At 41.5% G+C, this 23,403-nt stretch overlaps 1 protein-coding gene across 4 annotated transcripts in view; it reads left to right on the top strand.

Annotated features, from left to right (window-relative positions):
• Positions 1-23,403, top strand: part of znf385c (zinc finger protein 385C) — a 151,454-nt gene that overhangs the window by 29,484 nt on the left and 98,567 nt on the right. The window contains exon 1 of one of the 4 annotated variants that reach the window (XM_031312622.2): positions 23,183-23,314. The exons of the other annotated variants lie outside the window; for them this stretch is intronic. The gene's annotated coding sequence lies outside the window, so the exon portion shown is untranslated. Of the gene's footprint in view, positions 1-23,182; positions 23,315-23,403 lie in introns of those variants that run through there. 4 annotated transcript variants of the gene reach the window in all.

The following is a 23,403-nucleotide window of genomic DNA, read 5'->3' as shown; positions in this document are numbered from 1 at the left end:
TAAATAATGATCAATGATTACCAAATTTCTCTCTCATATTGCTCCTCATAACCACTGAAAACTGTCAAAAAAATCGAACCAGAAATGTGGTGATGATTGATCGTTGTTTAGGTACATTAAACCACGTTAAGCTTTTTCACGTTAGGACTTATAAAGCCCATGAGAACCGTGGGGAGTCAACCCACAGTCGCTCCGCTGCCCTGCTGAAAATGTGGAGCAGAAACGCTTAATGTCAGATAACATCCATAATAATTGGAGTTTGGGTTCGATTTTTTGACAGTTTTCAGTGGTAATGAGGAGCAATACGAGAGAGACATTTGGTAATTATTGATCATTGTTTACGTACATTAAACCACGTTTTTATTCATTAGTAAGCTACAGGACAGCGTCTTTCAAAACATGACCTGCGCAAAAGAGAAAAAAAACTTAATGCGTCATTGTACCCAGCACTTCTGGAAATGTACTTCTGAATGCGTCTCTGTCCCCAGCACATTTCAAACCAAACTGACGCCCATGCCATTGACGTCTGGAAAAATCTGTATATAAAGAGTTTTAGTCAGAAGCGTGGAACAGATCGTGATTCGTGCAGTGTCGTAAATCCTCGTGACGGATCGTGCAGGCAGCACAGATTGGGTACTGACACCCCCCCTCCTCACCAGCATGAGTTCCACCAATCAGAGGCATCACTGTGGGATTGTGGGATTGTTCAGGATTGTGGGTAATGAAGTACTTATCCAAGACATCGCGAAAAAAAGACATTTATCTCAAAACAAGGGTAGTGCCCCATGATTTGTGGCATCTATATGAGCATATACAATCGCTGAGTCATGTCAGCATGCTGGTTTTAAGTCTATCATCGACGGTTACGATTTTATGGCTTATACTCCAATTTACATTTTTAATCTCAATGTTCAATCATTTTAATCATTGCTCTGAACCCATCTTTCTCCCGTCTTTCTCAACGGCCTGTAGTGGGACCGTAGGTGGATTGTTATTGCGTTCATAACGTTGCTCCGCTGCATGCTTGAAGTGACATGTCTTTAACGTTAGCACGGCCAAGTAACGTTAGCGCAACCAAGTAATGTTACAGCGACGGGCAACAACAGTGGCTAAATTATGTCCGATATTTTAGAAACCAAAAACTTCGGAACAACAGGGCTCCTCTCTTGAGCATACGTTGTTCTGGTGTATCTCCGGTCGTTCTTCATCCTCTAACTTTCTTCTCTGTTCTTGAATGTGCAGTAGCGACCGGAGCCTCTCCCAGCTTAACAGACTGTTATGCTACCTGGCTAGCTAGCAGCTATAATGTTACTGCTACCGGCGGTGTAAATTTGTAAAAATTATTAATGTTAGAAATTCTTTAAGTCACAAATTGTTGTGTGCTATGGTGTTTTATCCTGTTAAAGAGAGTTAGTTGTGGGTTATTAATTGTTGTGTTATAAAGTTACTACCATGAGTGAGAAGGGTACGCATTTAACAGGGATCCCGTTTTCAATTAACTCGTAGATTACTTTGGCCGTAGCGCTCTCTGCGGCAATGCACCGGTATTAAGTTATATGAAAAATTCATATCATACGGGAAATGAATACCGGTATACGGTACAAACCGGTATACCGCCCAGCACTACCCTTTGAGCCCTGTGCCCAAACAGGAGGTGATATAATGCCGCTTACCCACTGCTAGTACCAGCTCTACTTGGCTCGGCCACGGTGCCCCCGTCCTCCTTTTTCCATTGCAGATTTAGTACCACCTCATGTATGAGGCGAGCGTGGCTGGTCGTCATAGCGATGCCACAGGAAACTCCCATGACCTAACGCGACACAGACACAGAACGCCGAAGGTGTGTTGTTTTTGACTCTTGGCATGTGGCTGGCTAAACTATTTAAAAATGGTGGGTTTGTTCAGGACACCCCCGTCTGTCGCAGTGATGATGCAGTGATTAGTGACGATTCTCTCCGACCAATCAGTAGTCTGCAGGTTTTCATGTCACCTTTTGGTATTGCCTCAGCTCGCTTGGAACCTCGAACGAGGTGATACTAAAAAAGGTACCTGTTAGCTAGTACCAGGTACTTTTTTTCATAATCGAAAAACAAAAAAGGCGATTAGAGGCGAGTCGAGCAGGTACCATGTAGTGGAAAAACGCCATAATAGTCAGAAGTTAGAGCAGAGGAGAAAAGGGAGTGGCGGTTGGAAGGGAGTATCAGGTTTTTCACCTACAGTAGAAGCAGAGGGCTGCTCGTCTTCAGTGGCACATTTACATACTGTATCAAGCTTCATTTGATCTCATTTTGATTCGTTTTTTTGAAATCATTATCCTTATAAGCAGAGAGGACCAGAAGTCTGCCTCATTGCCATGAGCCTTAGATATATACACACTCACACGTGTAATGACTCACACTGACAGTGGCCCCAGTGTTGGAGCCGCGCATTCATTTACACAAACACATGCACACACACAGTGGTGCATTTATGCTGCTTGTGAATGACTGCGCTCTGGGGTTAAACACTGGCTCACTGTGTTCGGCCAGGTAAACCTCCCCAAACACTCTGCACAACAACAACAAGTGCTAAATAGACCACTTGTTCGGGTCCAACTGCACTCAGCAGGAAGGGTGGCGGCTAAAATCATTTGATCAGAAACATGCAGTTGTAGATTGCTTTCATGAATATGCAGATGTGTGCAGTACTGTTTGTGTGGTACCTGGTATCGACTTTTACATTTATTTATGGAGGTATTTTTTTACGCATGGCTTTTTTCAACAACGCCCTGCTTCACATACACTCATTCATTCAGTAACACAAATTCACACATGGTAGCTGCCCAGCACAACCACAATCTTTCAGTGGAGCTCCGCTGTCGGAGCTGTCGTGGGTTAATTGCCTTGCTCAAGGGCATAATAGTCATCAATATTGACAGAAGGGAGAGTTTACTGTGTCAAGATTATTTATCTCTCATCATTTTCCAGGCTTTCCACTGCTAGGATTATGATAGCAAAAGTCATGAAAGCGATTCATAAGGAGGTATGTTTTAAGTGAAGGTTTGAGGACACTTTTCAGTGTGAAATGCCAGGCAGAGCTGCAGTGAAAAATAATCCCTCATCACAGGCTATATGTTTTAGTTTGTTTGCTAAATCTGAATGAAGGAAATGCATTAGTTTAAGTAAAATATATTTAGCTGCCAGGGATTATTCTGAGGCTAAATTTAAGAATCACCCTGCACTCTAAAAGCTTTTGAATGATATTGTACATTTTAGCACAGTTTGTCCTTACTTTAGCTTTGGCCTAAACATCTGGTATTTTTCCTGTAGTGAAGTGCTACAGTAGCTCAGTAATTTTCTCCACAAGTCAGTTATGATTAAAAACTATCAGAGGTTATTGCTTCCGAGGATTCTTGTTGAAATCTAGATGTACTCCTATATTGTATTACTGTTTCTGCCCTCTGAAATAGGACTTTGATCTCACTGGAAGTACAAAGATAAAGCTTGGAATAGAAATAAATATTGTGGCCTACTGTAGCATAACTGTGTGAGTGGTGAAGATGGTTTTAAAGATCTGAAAAGACAATTTTTCAACTGCAGGCCGAAGACATTTTGCTGTCACAGCTGTTGCCTAAATGTAAAATAATAGCAAATGATGAATATGTAACACAATCAGCCATCAGATAAGACAGGCACCCCACAGATCTGTGTCATCTATTTTACATTCTGCTATCGGACTTACTAACTTGTACCTGTCTGTACCTGTGAGTCTCATCTTTCTATCACAGTAACAATTGTGGTTCCAATGTGTATTATTGATGAAATACTGTTAAAGGGTCCCTAATTATTTTTTTTCCTCCAAGTTCAAAATATTAACAGCTCCTTATCTCAAGTATTTCTTCTAAAACTACATAATTGGTCGCCTGGATAGCTTAGTTGGTGGAGCGGGCGCCAATGTGTAGGGGTTTGCTCCTCGACGCAGCAGGCCCGGGTTCGGCTCCGACCTGCGGCCCTTTGCTGCATGTCATTCCCCCCTCTCTCTCCCCTTTCATGTCTTCAGCTGTCTTATCGAAATAAAGGCTGAGAATGCCCAAAAAATTATCTTTTAAAAAAATAAAAAAATAATTAACAAGTGTGAAGAGCTTGTTGTTTCGCAGAAATGCTTCGTACCTGTCAGTAAAGCCGATGTGTGATTTTCTCACACTTGCATTGCACCTGACCCTTGTCTTCATATTAAAACTCAGTGAGGTCAGGGGAGGGTAATGTTCAACAAATCTGTTAGTGTGTGTGTGTGTGTGTGTGTGTGTGTGTGCGTGCGTGCGTGCACTTCTGTGGTTTTCAGCGTACATTCATGCAGCCGCCCTTTCGGAGCAACATCTGTTTTATCTCCTGCACAGCGAACAGCTCCTCTTCTGCCTCCTGCAGCTCCAGATATCAGCAATCAGTGTCATTACAACCCGCAGGAGGTGGTACCAAAGCTTCCTCCACCAAACCCAGCCACCAACCCCCCCCACCTCCATCTCTTATTGATCAGGCTGGAAAGACATCTAATCCATGCTGATCACAGTAACCTCCACCGTCAGGACGGCTGGATCTGAGGCACACACTGTTGTTTTAGGATAGCCTGATAGAGTTGGTGATGCTGAAGATAGGCATGTGATGCCACTATTGACGTAGCGGCTGACTCAGACTTGCTGATATCACAGCTGCCCTCTTTCATTCAGCTCTGCCACCTCCTCACACTGAACTGGGGCTTAGCAAACCTATCAGTGGTGGCCTGGCCTTTGATTAAAAGTCAGATTATCACCCTCTTACCATATGTCTGTTAAGCAGCTCTAGGAAACTGACCTTGTTTATTCTTTCAGTTAGTGCCATCTATGTGTGTGCTTTTTTTCCTGCGGTATCTTCCTCCTCTCATTTATAGCTGATGTGTTTTTCATTTCTGTGTTGCATGAGTGTGTGTGGGTTATGTGCCTTTGCACTCTGCTTGGGGCCTCTTATCAGTGTCAAACTGGTGGGCTGAGAGTGGGTGAAGTAAGCAAGGGCAGCTCTCCTCAAGATCCCACATTAACTTCACTTCCTCCAGTTTAAAATCCCTCTTAGCCCTGCAGCAGCCGAGACATCAGCTCTTAACTCACACATCGACTCACTGATCCACTAAATCACTTCTGTTAACTGCATTGATTCACTGTGTCTCTCTCCATTTTCTTACCTGTTTGGTGAGTCAGTGCTTCTGCAGTACATCCGGCATATCCTGAGTTGACTGGCAAAGTTAAATAAGACTGCTTCTACCACTGATTCAGTGCACACTTTTCAGTCAAATTTGAATTGTGTCAATTTCTCTTTGTGTTTGCCAATCTGAGTTTTAAACAAAGCTGTGTTGTGTGAATGATGCAGCAAAAGCCGAACCAAAGAGTTCCACTGCATTAGTTGATTTTATCTCCCCTCAGCTCGGTTCAGGCCATCACAAACTCGTACTGGCCTGACAGCCTCTATAATTGAACCATATATTTTTTTCTTCTCTGTAAATAGAAGAAGGGACGTCTTTCAGTGCTCTGCTCCTGGGAGCATTTTTGCTGACAAAACAGGGGCTGCCTGGGTTGGGTTAACAATTGTAACGCCACTGCTGTCAGAGAGGGGGCAGAGCAAAAGATAAAGAGGGGAGGAATGGATATACCTGCTCTCTAGAAGAACCACACACAGTTTGTTCAGCCAAAGCTTGGGGAGCGAGAGAGAGGACAGAGAGTCAATTACAGATACTTTAAAAGCTCCCTGAAACAACAATATTGTATTAGAAAATGCTTTCAGATAGACCACATCTGTTTTGCACCAATACCTGTCTGCTGCACCTTTGGACAGTCTATTTAAAAAGATGTGTTTCTTTACAATAATGGACATAATTTGGCAACCTTGAACCAGGCTGGCTTTGAACAGAAATGTCTCACTCAATGCTTTTTGTTGTCAGTGTATTGGAGATGTTTCACATGAACCATCTTAGCAAATGTTAATTGCATAATTATGTTTTGTATGCTTTATGTAACATTTGTGTAATATATTTACACAAACATTATTTTCAAAGACTTTATGTACTCATATACAAGTTTTTTCTTCTTTTTTAGTTGTTACAGTTGGTGGACGGACATACAGAATACCGAACAATCTAAGGGGAGCTCTTAATTCTCCCAATAGTATGAAGTGGGTGGTACAGGATCTGCAGCCCAGTGATGCCTCAGTGACTCTGTTCTAACAAACAAGGCAAGAATCAAAACAAGGCACTCTTCTTCTTTAAAGCCAAATTGAACCACAAAAATCTGTAGGAAATCAATAGCTAGATCACTGTACTAAAAGAGAACACACTCGCTCTGGGCTCTGCTAATGTTTTTTTATGGCAGACTGAGAGAAAAGACAGGGAACATCTGAACAAGAGAATCTGAGGGCTGCTGATCACCTCTCGTGGTCTTACTTTCTCTTTTACCCTCATATATACAGTACACATATTTGTAGACTTATGGACTTGTATGGCATAAATGTAGCTTGGTTTTCATACATTAGATCCCAATGAAATATCTTGGTCCACCTTTATTGAGGTGGTGAAAATGTAAATGTCAATCTCCTATTCATAGCTGGCTATGCGACATTGGTAAATTACAGGGTTTTATTTAAGCCCTCCTCTGGCTTATTTGAGTGAGCACAGGCCTGAAAAGTAATCAGGGCTGATTACTCACAGGTTTGGCAAATCCATAAAATCCTCGAAGCATTATAGTGCATTCAATATTTTAAGTGGTTTGATAGAAGAAAATATACAAATGTAAAAAATGTTTTATGCCAAAAGTATTAAATGCGAGTTATTGTAATGCTACCTTATATTTATTTATTCATATATTCTCATACCTGCATTTAAGTGCATTAACCACACACTCCACAACATTTAGTTTGACATTTTTGGAGATGCATTTATTTGCTCTCTGGTGGAGAGCTATAGAAGCCAGTTGCAATATGACTGGGAACAAGGAAAACCGCTAGCCTGGCTCTTCCCTCCTGCAATAGTCCGACACATAACCCCCATAAAAAAGGCGACTTTTTGTTTTTACACTTTTTTTTTGTATAGATTAAACAAACAAGATACGACGTGTTAATTCATGAACTTTAGAGCTACTATTTGGAGTATTTTGTTACCTTAGTGTGGAGCTAGGCTAGCTGTTTTCCCTTGTTTCCAGTCTTTGTGCTGGCTGCCAAGTAGTTTTATATTACCGGTATCTTCTCATCTAATTCTCTTCCAGGAAGGGAATAAGTATATTTCCCAAAATGTCAAGCTTTTGCTTTGACAAGCTGGTGTTGTTTGTTCATGTAGTTTTTGGTGTATTTTCTTGTATTTGTTTTGGTAATATTAATAATATACATTTGCATAAGTAACACCAAACAATGTGAATAAACATGAATCCAGCTGAGACCCTTGTTGCATGTCATTCCCCCTCTTTATATGCCTCCTGTCGCTGCCTCTTAGTCAGGTCCTCATTGTAAATAAGAATTGGTTCTCAATTGACTTATCTGGTCAAAAATAGTAAAATTAAATAAGTTAGGGGTAGAAAAAAATTGGTGTGTGGGGCCAGAGGTGATATTCATCCATGTAAATGAAATGCAGTAAATGCCGTCTGAGGTGGAAAGCAGGATTGAAATGCCATGTCGCAGAGTTACAGGTGCTCGCTTAATTATTAATTCCAGTATATTGCCACTTTTCGTTACTACGAAAGGACAATATCAGCTTGCTGATGCCTATCAGTTCTCCTCAGACGCTATTCATTTTTCTTCTCCCTGAATTTTAGCAAAACAGTCATTTGAGCATACAGGAACGCTATTTTGTTACCGCATTTCATATGTTTTCTTAAAATCCTCTTGACAGCACGATGGAAACGAGTGCAAAGAATTTGTTTAATTCTTAACACTGCGCTCAGTCACTGCCTCTGCTGGATCTCGCTAGCCTGCCCACTTCACAGCCTATATCAAGGTACTCCTCCTTTACTGTAAACTTTTATGTGGCACATGAACACACAGCCCTCTGGCCTGGGCTCACATCTAACCCCAAAAGCACACAGTGAAAGCTGACAGCAGGGAGACTGACCCCTCGCAAGGTACGGAAAACACAGAGAGGAGCCCTGTTCCCCCTCTGGCCCAGGACACAGGGGCACACTGGAGCCTTCAGAGGGATGAAGGATTGGTGGGAAGGACACACATTGGAGCTCTGTATTTCTGTATTCAACTTCCTCCTCCACCTCCCTCTGGCACGGCCCTCTCTATACACCATCCCGTTTCACTCCTGTCCACACATATGCCTTTGAGACACGTAGCCCCAGAGTTGCGTCTGATTTTGATGGGTGCTATACCTCCTGCTTTCTAGCCAGTTGTTCTTGTCTGCTCTGTGATCTCCCAAGCCCAAAAGCTCCAGCCAAGTTAATCCAGCTTCCTCTCTACCTGTGAGCCCAAGTCTTCCTCACAGCTTGGACCTACAGAGCTTTATATCGGAGAGAGAGATTGAGCAAGAAGTGAGAGGAAGCCTGTCTTCAAAAGAGATGAGTAATGGGCCCTGAGGGCACTTCTCAGCTCCCCTGGAAGCCTGCTAGCCCTTGCTTTTCTAAATGCCTAGAGAGGTGTTACATAAATGACAGAACATCCTTGATGGCCACTTTTTGTATGCTAAAAGCATTCTCCCAGGTTGGTGTTTATGTTAATGACTTTAGTCAGGGTTTTGAAGTGCCTGGATGATGAGCAGCTAGCCTAGAAACGGAGGAGTGGCTCTGACCTTGGCCCACTTCAGGGAAACGCTCTGGTTTCTGACTAATAGAGTATGCCCTATTCTTTCTCCCACAACATGCACTCAAAATAGCTCTGGCATGCCCCATTAAGCAGCATTTTAATTGTTAACACGGCATACTCTGTCCTTGGCACACATTAACTACTTCATTTAAATGTCAATCCCAATTAAAGAAGGGCCGAGGAGACGGCTGTTTTAAACGGGAACAAGCGTGGTGCTGCAATCGCAGTTGCCATTATCAGCTTTTAAGGGAGTTGGAGTGCAACCTCAAATATGAGTTTTTTTGGTTCTCACCTGATGACTGACACACAACTCAAGGGTACCATTTGTGATATAGACTAGTAAAGGGGAAAAGAAAATCACTCCATGTCAGCTAGGGATTGAATACATTCTAACGGAAAGCCTACCGGTATTTTACAAACTGGGGGTAAGGAGTTTAAACGGGCATTTACCAGGTAAAGAGGATCTAAGGGCCGGGTTCTGCTCGAAAATAACTAGTTATACAATGTGTTGGCAAAAAACCATTTGTTTACGGAAGTACAATACCAAATTGCTGGAGTGCTCAGTAACAGGGATCTATGGGGTGAATGTGGATTTCAGTTTTCAGTCCTAGGCTGCTGCAGTGCTTAGCTATTGGAAAGAAGGTGCTTGTATTTCTCATAATGCAGTGACAAGTTTGTTTCCTTGTGTGTACAGTTCCTCCCTTCCTTCCTCTAAACTTTCACCCTAGGCTTTACCCTCAGTGAAAACTTTTTTCAAGCCCCCCAGCCTGTAGCCTGCACATCTGTGCTGGGACAGAAACCCCATTTCCCTTGGAGAGCAATAATGCTAGCATTAGGTTCTGCACAGAGTGGTGCCAGCCCAGGGGCCTGGCATGCAATCGTCCACTGCTGCAAACAGAAGCACACATACACTGAATCCATTCCCAGCTCTGCAGTACCAGATGGATGGCAAGCAGGGATACTCCAGGTCCAAATCACCTCCTGCAGCTGGGTGATAGTCCCAAAGCATTAGAGAAGACAGGCAGGGATTGGGAGCTATTGCGTCCGTTTTGCTGTTTTATTGTCTCACTACCATTAGCTGCCATGTGTGTCTTTAAATTTTGAATTGTCAACACACTCTTCTGTTTGTCTCAGAATGTGCTTATATTGCTTTGTTGTTTTTTGTGTATATTTTTCTGTGAGGGTCTAGCTGCTTGTTATGCACCATCTGATAATGGGTAATGCATTGGTGGCGGCCTGCCTAAAGACTTAGATAGGTAGAGGTGCTCATATTGTCAAGCAGGTGTAGTGTTGTCATGGGGATGATGTGTAGGCCTCTCCTCTACTGGAGTGAACCAGTGAGTGGTGCTTGACTGCCCACCACCAAAAGGCACAAAAAACATGACCACGCATGCCTGCACACACAAGTACACATGTAGAAGTACCAACATTGCAGTACTAGCAGAATGGATGAATCAGTGAGCTCTAGCATCTTGAGGAGGAGGAGGAGGAGGAGGAGGAGGAGGAGGAGGAGGAGTTGTCTAGATCGATCAAGTCACATGCGAGCAACAATGAATCACAGTGGATTTAATCAACACACTTAGGTCACAAATGGCTCACTCGTGGAAAAGTGCATCATTTGCATTTCTGGTTGTTTGCTATTTTAATGCTAATGTGTTCTCCAGTGCCCACCAGCCTACTTGAACACACTCCATCATTCAGTAATTTTTTTTTATGTAGCATCTCTCTTTCTCCATCTGTCTATCTCTTGCTCAGTCAACCCCTCCACCCACCCACCTATTCGTCCCCTGTCCCACAGCCCCCACTTCTGTCTGCTGCCATGCTCCCATGTCTCCCATTAGGAAAGGAAATGAGGCGAGGTACCGATGCAAATATCTTGGACCCCTCGCTGCTCCCTGACTCATCACCCAGAGACAGAAACAAGGACAGCGTGAGGAAGAGAGGGAGGGAGGGCAGGGAGAAAGAGGTGGTGGGGCACAGCGGTTAGACAGAATACAGACCTACACAAAACATACAGTTGATTGGTACACAATGAAAGAACGGGGAAAAGCGGGTGCCGCTATGTGAAGGCAGAGTTTATTATCATGCAGAAAGCTTTCTCCAGAAAAATAGAACAACAAAGAGAGCATAAACCATTGAACACTGCATTATTTCTCGCTTTCACTCTACATCCTTTTTTTTTTCATGGTGTGGCTGTCTTATCATTCAGCCTGCAGTGCTATTTCAGCAGTTCTGAGGGGTCATTCCTTTTCTCTGCCTAGTGCCTATTCTATGTCTAGTGCACTTGATTGTTTTGTGTGTGTGTTTGTGTGACAATTTGTGTTTTTTTCCGCAATTCCTATGTTAAAGACAGACAGGGTGTGAGGGAGGAAAAACTAATGAATTAGATAAAAGATGTATAAAAACCTACAACTACAACCAGCTGTAGGTGGAACACCATTCAGTGCATTCATTGTGATTATCAGAAGCTGCTTTTGCTACAGTATTCAGTCAGGATGTAAAAGGATGTTCTTCTTGTGGATGTTACCAGCCACCTCCCTTATCGGCAGTATTATGGAAATGAGGGATGGTGTTGTCATATTCACATCCTGAATAGTAATGTAAAGACAACTAAGAGATTACAGTTGCCCCCAAATATATGTCTGCATTTTATTGCAAAGAACTAAAACATGTGGCAGCTACAATTCAGGGATTTGTCTGAATGCAGAGGCAACAAAAAAATATGTTCAACCAATTTAATTAAAATTCTTAGAAAACCACATGAGCAGCTAGACGGGCAGGCAGGTTGTAAACAAATCATAAATCCCCCCCGAAACATTATCTAAAGCATTTTTAACTGAAAGCAAAAGCTAATGTTAAAAATGATTCACTGAACAAACGTGTATATCAAAAACCACATACATGTTTTGCAGAGCTACTTCATGGTTTAACTTTGACCCTCACACTTATGGCATTTTCCCATTACATGGTACCTGCTTGACTCGCCTCGACTTTTTTGGTTTTCCATTATGAAAAAAGTACCTGGTACCTGCCAACAGGTACTTTTTTTAGTATCACCTCCGTCGAGGTTCCAAGCGAGCTGAGGCAATACCAAAAGGTGACGTGAAAACCTGCAACTACTGATTGGTCGGAGAGAATCGTCACTAATCATTATGTCATCATTGCTAGCGACAGACGGGGGTGTCCTCAACAAACCCACCATTTTTAAATAGTTTAGCCAGCGGCGGTTTTTTTTTGCTGCCTCCAGCTTCTTTTGAAACAGAACTTGTCTTCTGGCTGTGGCAACAGCCACATGCTGAGAATCAAAAACAACACACCTTCGACGCTCTGTGTGTGTGTGTCGCGTTACGTCACGGCAGTTTCCTGTGGCGTCGCTATGACCACCAGCCACGCTCGCCTCACGCATGAGGCGGTACTAAATCTGCAATGGAAAAAGGAGGACGGGGGCACCGTGGCCGAGCCAAATAGAGCTGGTACTAGCAGTGGGTAAGCAGCATTAGTGTTGCACACACAGATGGGTTTTAATCCAATGGACTATTGGGTCTGTTTACCAAGTTTCAAGTCATTCGATTAAAATAAAGAATAATAACAAAAAATAAATATAAATCATGTTACTTTTTGAATCCCCAAATTAATGAGTACAATGTGTTTATTAAAACTGCTTTAAACTAGGGCTGTCAAAATAACGCGTTCATTTCGATTAATTAATCTGAGAAAAAATAACGTGTTAAAAAAAAAATAACGCAGATTAATCCATTCCATATTGACGTTTGACCCGGAGCCGTTCTAGCCACCATTGGACTGTAAAATGAAGGAGGGAGACGAGAATGTGCTGCCTGGATCATTAACTGGAACATTTACTTATACAAATCTTCTTCTTCCTGCCAACCCTGGCTACCGAAATCTGGCGCCACTGATATGTCTGCTCTTCTCTCTGATGCTCTGAAACAAACGATACAGGTAACACAAACACCGCTGCACGTGACGCTAGTTAACACTATACTCAACAGCAGCTAACGTTAGACTACCGCTAGCTAGTAGCTGGATTAAACACGGTTACAATGCTGACAGCTAACGCTAAACGGTGTAAAGTTTGACTGTGTTTTACTGTAGAGGATTCAACACTGGGGTGTAACAATCTGCAGCTGCCATCGGAAAAACAACACAGAAAAGTAAAAGTATCTTAACTGTAGTAAAAGTAAAAAGTAACATGATTTAATATATTTATTTTTTGTTATTATTCTTTATTTTAATCGAATGACTTGAAACTTGGTAAACAGACCCAATAGTCCATTGGATTAAAACCCATCTGTGTGTGCAACACTAATGCTGCTTACCCACTGCTAGTACCAGCTCTATTTGGCTCGGCCACGGTGCCCCCGTCCTCCTTTTTCCATTGCAGATTTAGTACCGCCTCATGCGTGAGGCGAGCGTGGCTGGTGGTCATAGCGACATTAGTTCAATGAAACTGGTAAACTACAGCCTTGTGGTGCATTTGAAGTTATTGTAAATGTCCTTCTCCCATCTGGTGGTTGTTTTTGTCATTCAACAGCAATTTACTAGTGAAATAAGTTATTGTTATTGTTATACATTATTATTAAATCATTTAATTTTGACCATATGGCCTTAGCAATAAACAAGCCGTTCTTTAATGTCACCGACTGTTGTTTAGTACCCTTTTTTTTTTTTTTTTTTTCTTTTTTTACTTTCTTAAAAAGTATCGGTTCAGGCGCCGTTAATTATGTATGCGATTAATTTTGATTAATTAATCACAGAGTATGTAATTAATTAGATTACATTTTTTAATCGATTGACAGCCCTACTTTAAACTGAAATTGGTGGCGATATGTTAAACGTTAAGGGATCACCAACAATTATTCCTGAGGGCAGATGAATGTGTGTACCTGATTGAATGGCAATCCATCCAATAGTTTTTGAGCCATTTTTTCACCCAAAGCCACATATGTCAACCTTATGGTGGTGCAAGAGTCAAGGGATTGCCAAAGTCAGTAGGATTCTTCCTCTGGGATCATGAATGTGTATAGATGAAGTGGATGTTGATATATTTCACAAAATAAGTGTAATCTTTGACCTGCTAGTAGTTCTAGATGAGACATCAAGGGATCACCAAAGGTATGAGGCTTCATCCATTAACGTCTGCACAAAATTTCATCCAACAGTTAAGATATTTCAGTCTGGACAAAAGTAGTGGACTGACCAATATAATTACATTGCCATCCCTAGAGCTATGCCACGAGCATGACTAAAAACAAGACTGAGGTTGTAAATAAAACTGGAATCTTTCTTCAAGTTTTGTGGTTCTGTCAATAAAAAGACGATGCGCAGCCATGTGAAGTCATTTGTCCCAGCTGGGTGGCTGGCCCACAAAGCTTGGCCATGCCTCCAGCATGACAGTTTTGCTCTAATGGCATGGGGTGCTCAATGATTTGAAAGCGGCACAGTGGAATCCTAATGAGTGTAATGATTATCTCTGTGGCCAGCTGAGGCATTTACCCGGCTGGACTCTGGCTTTGGTGGATCTCATGCACGCTTCATGCTGTTTGACAAGCTATATATAATAATAATAATACATTTTATTTATATAGCGCTTTACATGGTATTCAAAGACACTTTACAGTAAAACCAGCACATATAGCACATTAAAATCAGATAAGCAATAAAACCAACACACACCAAAACAAGCATATTAAAAGCAATTAAAAACAATAAAACCAGTAACTATCAGATGAGAAATGTAAGACTATTGTATGTGGAAAGCTAATCTGAAGAGGTGTGTTTTGAATGTGTCCAGGGGATTGTGGCGGTGGAGCAGGTCTGTGAGGTAGGAAGGAGCCTGGTTATGGAGGGCTTTGTGGGTGAGGAGGAGAACTTTAAACTGGATGTGTTGGGAAACAGGGAGCCAGTGGAGGTTCTGAAGGACGGGAGTGATGTGATCACAGGAACGGGTGTGGGTGATCTATATGAACAGAGAGGGGGACATTGTTCTTTGTCCTTAAAGGGAAATACTGTATGTTTCATCCAGACGAGAGCTGAAACATCTTTTCACTACAGTGCCTCCTGGGAGCCAAACCTAAGTGCGTTTGTCTGCCTGTGCACATTTGTGTGGCTACCCATGCTGCACACTGCAATACACTCCAGCCATGTTGCTACCTAGTCATACATTTCCTGTGAATTCTCTTTCAGTCTCTGTAGCTCTCTCTCTGTTTAGCACTTCTAATATTAGTCAGGTCTAATTGCTGTGTTGAGTGCTAACTAAAAAGCTAATTAGGCCAGTGATTTTTGGTTAAGAGGAAGCGGAAAGTGAACAGAGGGTTTCTATGACAGTAACTGTCCCCACCCAGACCCTGACAGTGTTGTATTTGACCTCCACTTTATTCCTTTACCAAAAGATCACAGGACAAGACTTTTGCTTTCTCGACAGTCTGTTGGATTAGTTGTTCTATTTTTGCTCCCACACTTGTGAAATGTTGGCTCAGGAGGTGCAAGATTGTGTTTGATGTTTGACTTCAGTAATTTGTTAATAATTCCCAGAGGAAATGTTTGCTAGTTCCAGAGAGAGATTTGTGGAGGATTATGTTCCACCACAATGTATACCATAAAAGCATTCGAATTTCAATTCTTTTTTCTATTGTTGAGTGATCCCCTTTTGAATGTGGGCTGTATGAACAAATTAAGATCTAGCTTATTAAACAAGTGAGCCTTTAAATTACACAGACTGGCCTTGCATGCATGGGTGAATTTCAGAACCCTCTCCCTGCCACCTCCAGCAAAAAACAAACACATTAGGGAGGGGCTGCGCTTCACTGTCCCTTATGTCCATTTTCGGAGAGTGCCCTGATTTAACACCAATGTGTTTTAGAGTGCTGTGAGGGTGAATATGATGTTGATGTACTGAGTATTGTGTGCGTGCCTCTTGTATTTTTGTGTTTTTCATTAGACAGAGGATAATGAAGGCGCATGTTGATGCTATTTCAAAAGCCTTTCTTCATGCAGGGGAGAGTCGTTTTTGTTAGGCTTGATTGAGTTTGAATCTTGACAAATGTTGCAGCCTAGTTGTTGTCTTTCCTAAGTTGCTGATTGCTGTTGATCTGTACTTATTGTGTCTTGGAATCGTGTTATCTTGAACAGCAGGCTCAGAGGATGTAGCTGCAGTTTTGTTTGTTCTGAGTACTAGATGGTTTCATGTTGTCACTATGTTGTTGGTGCTCTGTATAGTTTGTCTCATTGAGCCTTTACTGTATATATTCTTATCCTCCCTGTCATTTGTATATTTAAACACCTCACTGTTTGTGTGAATGTATGTGTATGAAAGTGTGAATGGGATAATGCACACTGTTAAACCACAGTGTAATTAAACACCTTGATTGTGTTTTTATAATCAAAAAAAGCAGTTCAGTGTTTGAAGAAAAAACAATTAAGCTACAGTTGAAAGTAATTCTGAGCATTATTTGAAGACCTTTATCACATAATTAGAACCATTAAATATGTTGTTAGTAAAAAATAAGTTGGAACAAGTTTTCTTTTGAGGTTGAGAACAGAACAAATGTGTATTCTTCACTAGTGACTTGGAATATTTTTAATTTTTCATGAACATAAACCTTTAGCATTACTTAAATCTGCACTATTACGTTTGCTTTAAACCCTCCAAATACATAATTTGCGAGAATATATAATGGAAATAAATTCAGGAGAGTAAACAAACTAACATTATGTTCATGAAAGTATGAAAACGTGAAAATCTACAACAGCTTTGACATATGAGTATAATGTCAAAAGCTGCCTTGCCTTGTGGGGGGGGGGTTATACAGAAAGGTGTGTGACCCCATTAACCACACCATCTGTGTAAATTTTGTACACAGTATCTCAGTAGTGTTTGTTGTAAAAGTTCCCAGCTACTTCACAACTTCTCACTCCATATCTTTTAATTTGGTTGTTGTTAAATCCTTCCAGCAGAATTGCACCACATCTTTGGGGCACCATACAGCAGTAGGTATAGTGTGAATACACTAAATGTCTCTGGTTTAATCGGTTTGAATCTGTAGCTGCTCTCCCAAAACACATGCGTTATATTTCAAAATTGCAGTATTTATGCTAAGTAGTAAGGCTTTTTCCAAACTCCTCTGGGAAAAAATTCAAGATTTATGAAAGTTCTGACTCCCTTGAGGTGGATAACAACTTGGAGTACTGTAGGTGGGTTTTAGAGCACTTTCTTTTGTCATTCAAGCGTGGGTTGATTCGGTGGAGTGTTTCTGTCTAATTTGAAAAAGGAGCAGGAGGCTTTAGGAGGAGAATTATTGTGGGAGAACAAGCTCGCTGCCCTGAGTTCTCCCAGGGGGTTGGGACCAGCAGTGTGGATGGGTGGCCATCTTCCAGCTCTGACACAGTGACCTCTATTCACTTGCATGTTCTGCCCACCACAAAAGACTGGGGATCCTGCGCTCAATAGATAAGATAGTTTATATTTACACCTACTAAAGTGAATTATGCACTAAATTGCAGTAGTTGCTGTTAATTACCAGGTGAAAGTACGTCTAGGAGTCAGGGTTAAAATTGTTCTAAAAGTGAAATGAAAATATGTCTGGTTACATTGTTTTAATAGCATTCTAATTGGTAACACTCAGTATTGAGACATTGTCATTGCAATCAAAAAGCCTAAACGAAAAAAAACAAACAAATTAAGCTTAGTTTCAAACTACACGCCTGTCTGCAAATTAACAAATCTATGCCCACAAGAAATCTTTTTTTGTGTTCTTGATGTAACAACTCCTAATAGTATAAAACACCTTTCTGCCCCCCTCCAGGTCAGATGGATCCATCTTATGTCTTAAGATAAAAGAATAGATTTTTTTCGTCCTACTGTCCCACATTTTACCATGATTGTGCGAGCTGTAACTTAACCCTGTGACCCATCAGACTAACTCATTCGCATGTGACATCACTATTATTTATTAATTAAGGACAAGAAATATCACACCACACTTCAAGTCTTTTTCTCTGCCTCTTCTGCACAAGCCAATCTTCAGTCACATCAGCTCTTAAGCCTGCCAGTGTGTGTGACGCAGCGAGCTGCTCTCATCACTGTTGGGGAAGGACAATATAATGTAAGAGCTCTGAATGTACCAGAAAACTGTCCACAACATAAGGTGGTGTGTCTGACCCATGCATGACTCAGATATGTTATCAGTGGTTGAGACTTTGCTAGCCTAGAAATGCTTGTTTTGTCAAGCTGTATATTTAAATGCTTCAGGCCATATGCTGTATATATAAGGAATCAAATGACTTTTAAAATGGTATTGGTTAGTCAAGTTGTTTGTTGTTGAAATGACACACGTTTCTGTCTGATCACAGATAATCTGTTCAACATCTATTAAATGAGGGGCATTTGCAAATGTACCCATGTTTTGTTGTAAATACATTGAGCTAAACTAAATTAAATGATTTGAATCAGGAAAGTGACACATGATTTCCACCTCAGATTTGACTGTAGGAGAATAACTAGTCAACAGTTGATATGAGATAAAAGGTTGTAACACTGGATTATATGCATGCATAGTTTGCTGTGAACTCTTTATGCGTAAGTATGCAATTTGAATTCAACATGGGGATGGCGGTTTCCACCACTAACAGGGAAAACTACTACAGACTATAAAGTTCTCTTTATTAACAAGTACACTACATTTTCCAGACACATTCATGTCTAAATGCTATTGTCTGTTGTGCTTGGCAGGTTGTTACAGCTAGTGCCACTCCAGATTCCTGCCATAATACAAGCAATTGCCTTTTGACCTTTTTTATTGTTGCCATCTCCCATTATATGAAAGGACCATTAGCTGACTGGGGTCACGCAACCCCAGCTGAAGCCCTAAGCCTCCATACTGAAGATGAAAAGTAAGCGGAACCCATAGAGACATATTGGACTATGTCTGCCTGGGAAGCTTTGACCAATCTCCCAGAAAGTCATTCCATTCATATAATCAAAACAGCTTCCTAATACATTTAGGCTCATCCAGGTATGTCAGCAGGCTCACAGTCTTTGATTTCTGATTCTGCCACATTCTCAGACTGTAATAACTGTGTGTGTGTGTGTGTGTGTGTGTGTACTAAAACCAGACTAATCCACCAGAAAATGCTTAGCTGCAGGGCTTTAGTTTGACAGTGTGGAGGAGTTGAGCATCCACGAGGCACAGATGTAGAAAAGTGGACATGGAAAAGTGTCTTAAATAAAGGCTCTGTCTTTTATCTCTTACAATTGTTTGATATCTGCTGGTGTAACAAATGACACATGTAGGCTAGAGTATGATGACAGTAGACCCCAGGAGGAGTAGCTGTTGCCAGGGAAACAACGAATGGGGATCCCAATGAACAATAATAATTTACACTTGTGTTTGTCACTGTTTTGTTTCTGATCATCCCTCCACACTGATGGCCCAGTCAGAACAGCAGGTGCCCTCTCCATTGACTGGCATGTTAATCAGGTTGGATTAGACCTCAATTGAGTACAAATGTGATGGAAAATGGTTTGAATTACATGCTAAGCCCCCTACTGGCCTGTAATCCACCGCCCTTTGCTTAGAAGAGTCACCCGCAAGCTTTAAGTGTGTGCCGTTTTCGTCCACGTGCCAGCATGTGCCTTAGTGTGAGCCCCACACTCTCTCCACACATGAGCAAAATCCTAATTGCAAACACATCCACATCACTGTCAAGTTTCTTTCTTTTGGGAGTGACTTCATCTCTCTTCAGCTCTCTTCAGCTCTCCTGAACAGACACATTAAATAACCAGAGCAGTAACATAACTGATGTGTGGAGGGATGGAGGGAGTCAGAAAAGAAAAAAAAAGATCTGATGGGCTTGAGGCATCCCCTTGGTGTTTTTTGAGCGACATGTAATCAACGTGTTTGTCCCCTCTGAGCCACAGACGGCCTGGATGAATATAGTCTCGCTAGCAAAGCAATAGATCAGTATCTCAGGGACAGTTTACCCACCCATCACACATTAAACTGGCTTTGGAAGAGTTGTTTTTACCCCTTTCTTGTCACTCATTTCTTATACAACCTCTTAACCCTCTCTAACAAAGCAAAGTTAAAAAAATCCCTCTGACGCCCACATCCCCCCTCTTGTTGCTTATTGCCTCTCTGCCAGGTGGTCGAGGTTACATTATTATCATGATTAACAGATGGTTAAGTAATCTGCAGAGAGAGTATTAAAATCCCCTCAATGGATGGGGCAAAGGTGAAATGTTTCAGCCCTTCAAGAACTGGGTTTGTGCCTGGAAGCTGTGAGTAAGGAAAGTAAATAGAGCAAAGCTCTGAATTCTTAGCTTCTCAAGTGTTGTTGTATCTGACAGCAGAAGACTGTGATTGTACTTGTCTTAAATGTCGGTTCACCCAAACTTCATGAAGCAGAGCTTCAAATCCTGGAGTTGGAAAAAAGAAGATGACAACAGAGTTTAGCAGTGTCAGTTGTCGTATTAGGAACATGAAACTGATAAAAACTGAAAGAAAATGGCGTTGTGTCATCAGAGCAGCATACAGGGACAGAAATAAAGGTCAATGGTTTAAAGTTAGATTCTAAAAAAATATATTACTAAAGCTAAGCAGCACATAACTTGGATTGGAGTAGGTCAAGGGGCTGAGACAGTCACTCAAACGGATGAGAGAATATTAAACTGTGAGAGACGTTACACTTTAGGGTGCAAATCTCATGATCTAAGACTGTGTCCTGCATAAAGACCCTGAGGCAGCTGTCAGGAGTGAGACAACTTGACTCCCATCTACTGAAATCTATAAGCTGCCATACCAAAATAGGCCAATAAAAAACATAAAGAAAACCACCTCTCCGTTAATTGGAAAGCCATGATGATGATACGGTGAACTAAATAATACATTTACATTACTGTTATTTTCATTATATTCTTTATTTTAGTTGATTTTGGCATCATAGTTTAACTCAAAATGCATTCAGATTAAGGCATTATAATCTGATCACTAGTTTGATTCTTAAATCAAACCGCTTAAGAACTAATCTATTTCTACGAGTGGTTCTTCTTCAGTAAGGCCCATTGTCTTGGCCACACTGAAATGTAAACAGTGTTGTAGTAATAGAGAAAAAAATGGAGATTTAACTTAAAATGTAAGTAGCATTTTCAATGTTGTTCGCCCCACAAATCAGATTTCAATAAATTCATTAGGGTGGAGGCAGCAATCTTAGTGACAGATATCTGAAAAGCTAACTGCATGCCAATAAACTTTAAAAAGAAAAAAGTTAGAGGCATGTGGGCTCTACAGGTTTTTGTAATTTGGTTGAAAGTACCCTTTAATAAGAATCTGTCTAACTATACAGAAGCAGGGAGTGGCTGGAAAAAGCAACAATGCTGTCCTTGGATAAATAAATGTCTAAATGATTTATTTTCACAAGCCAAGACTGTGTGTGTGTGTGTGTGTGTGTGTGTGTGTGTGTGTGTGTTGATGTGCTGATGTGCTGATCACCCTAGAGATGCATCAAGGCAGATATGAGCACAAAGAACTGAACACACACTCGCACACACATACAGATGCCTCATGAATAGATAGTGGGGTCATTTGAAATAAGTGTTGTCCATGTGACAAGCATAATGACTGTCCTCTGTGGAGGAGAGGGGTAATTCTCTTTCACGCATCATTAGCCCTCTGTGTGTGTGTGTGTGTGTGTGTGTGTGTGTGTGTGTGTGTGTGTGTGCGTGCGTGCGTGCGGGCAGGCGGCTGTGTGTGTGTGTGTGTGTGTGTGTGTGTGTGTGTGTGTGTGTGTGTGTTCAGCATCTGCCACAGCCAGTCAGAGGTGCTCATAAGTCCTGGACCACTGTACGATGGCATCTCATTTCTGTCTCATCTCTTGTGTCGGGACAAGCCCTCGTTTCTTCATTTTTCTCTCGCTCATTTATGTCTTTCTCTCTTCTCCCATCTCTCCTTTTTTCCTCGCCATCTAAGTCTCTCAGTAACAAAGAGACACAATCAGTGCCACTCTTGTTTTCGGCTGACAGTCTGTTTGGTGTTGGAAAAGTGATTTAATTTCTCTCCTCTGCTGTTATTATTTGTTGTGCAAAATAGGTTGTAATGGCCACCATTCTCCTACCTGGGATAATAGCTAATTGAGTTCCTGGTGGCATAATTGGTTAAGGAATTAGTGTGTGCTCCCTGTCTATGGACATATTGTTTGTGAGCCAGATAGTTAATGGTGAACATCTTTTCACTCACAGAGGTGCTGAGTGTACCTTTTTCACCGCTGTCCCATACATCATCATCATTGTGATTATTTTGACAGCCACAGCTATCATAATCATTACTGTGCTAGTTGTGTATCAATAGTCACGCACCATAACCTTTTCCTGTCCTCTCGCTGTGATCTATTTTATGGTTACTACTGATGAATATGAATACTGATATTTTTCTAATTGAAGACGCTACTAAATAGTGTGAAGGCTGTGAGTCAGGCAAGTAGTGTATGTCAGTGAGTGTTTGGAACATAATGAGCACATGGATGGACAGCAGATAAGTGGATTATTCTGAAGTGGTGATTTAAGACGTTTCTTTGGATGTATGGATGTTGTTGCTTCTGTAGTCACTCAGGTCTCTTGTTTGACTAAGATCTTGCAGCACATAATAATACAGGAGTTTCTAAAGACAAGAGTGTGTAATCCATCAGTTAATGAAAGAAATAATAGGCAGTATTTTACTAAAAAAAACATTGTATGGACTAATACAAAAATAATCTCTCTCAATCATCACTTATGACCCACCAGACGTGTGTGGTTGTGTCTGTATCTGCAGAGCTCCTGGCCCTTTGCCTGTAGTTTCTCTTTTCTTATTTTTGAGTGTGAGGCATTAGTAGAGCGGGTCGTTCTTTAATCACAAGGTTGGCGGTTCGATCTCCGGCTCCTCCTGTCCTGTGTGTCCTTGAGCAAGACACTGAACCCCAAGTTGCTCCCGGTGGGCAGGCCAGCGCCTTGCATGGTAGCTCGGCTTGGTTGTATGAATGTGTGTGTGTGAATGAGCGGCTAATTTTAAAGTGCTTTGTCCAGTAAGGTAGAAAGGTGCTATATAAATGCAGTCCATTCACTATTTACCATTTACCATGGGCGTCAGCAAAGAGCCTTTAAGCCCCATGTTGGTGTGTAACCAATAACAGCCAATAACAGCATGCAGGTTGTGCAGCCCATTCTCATTCCCAACCGCTGCTTCGCCGCTCAGTGTCTCACACCAACGCACAAGTTTAACCGACACACAAACACAGACAGGATGAAGCTCTGCATTCACTCATTATCTGACAATGTGGGTGTGTTTATTTGTGCTTTAGAACATAACTGTCTTGTTGAAAACAATCAGAAAGTAATTCCTCTGATTCACGGCTTTGGTCGGCACTCCTTGTCTTCATTTACTCTCTAGCTCGCTTGACCACCCCTGCTCTCTCTCTCTTTCTGGCTCTGAGCCGTGGAGGAGGGAACAACTTTGAGCGCTGTGTGTTTACAAACAGTAAGCAATACTTACTACATATTACATCTTAAATAAATCATTATAGATGTCAATCAAAATGTAATTTGTCGCCATTCAAGCTGCATTTG

The sequence above is a fragment of the Sander lucioperca genome, chromosome 21 (genome assembly GCF_008315115.2).
Source record: "Sander lucioperca isolate FBNREF2018 chromosome 21, SLUC_FBN_1.2, whole genome shotgun sequence".
In the NCBI taxonomy this organism is placed as follows: domain Eukaryota; kingdom Metazoa; phylum Chordata; class Actinopteri; order Perciformes; family Percidae; genus Sander; species Sander lucioperca.
This window is presented reverse-complemented; position numbering and strand designations above follow the sequence as displayed.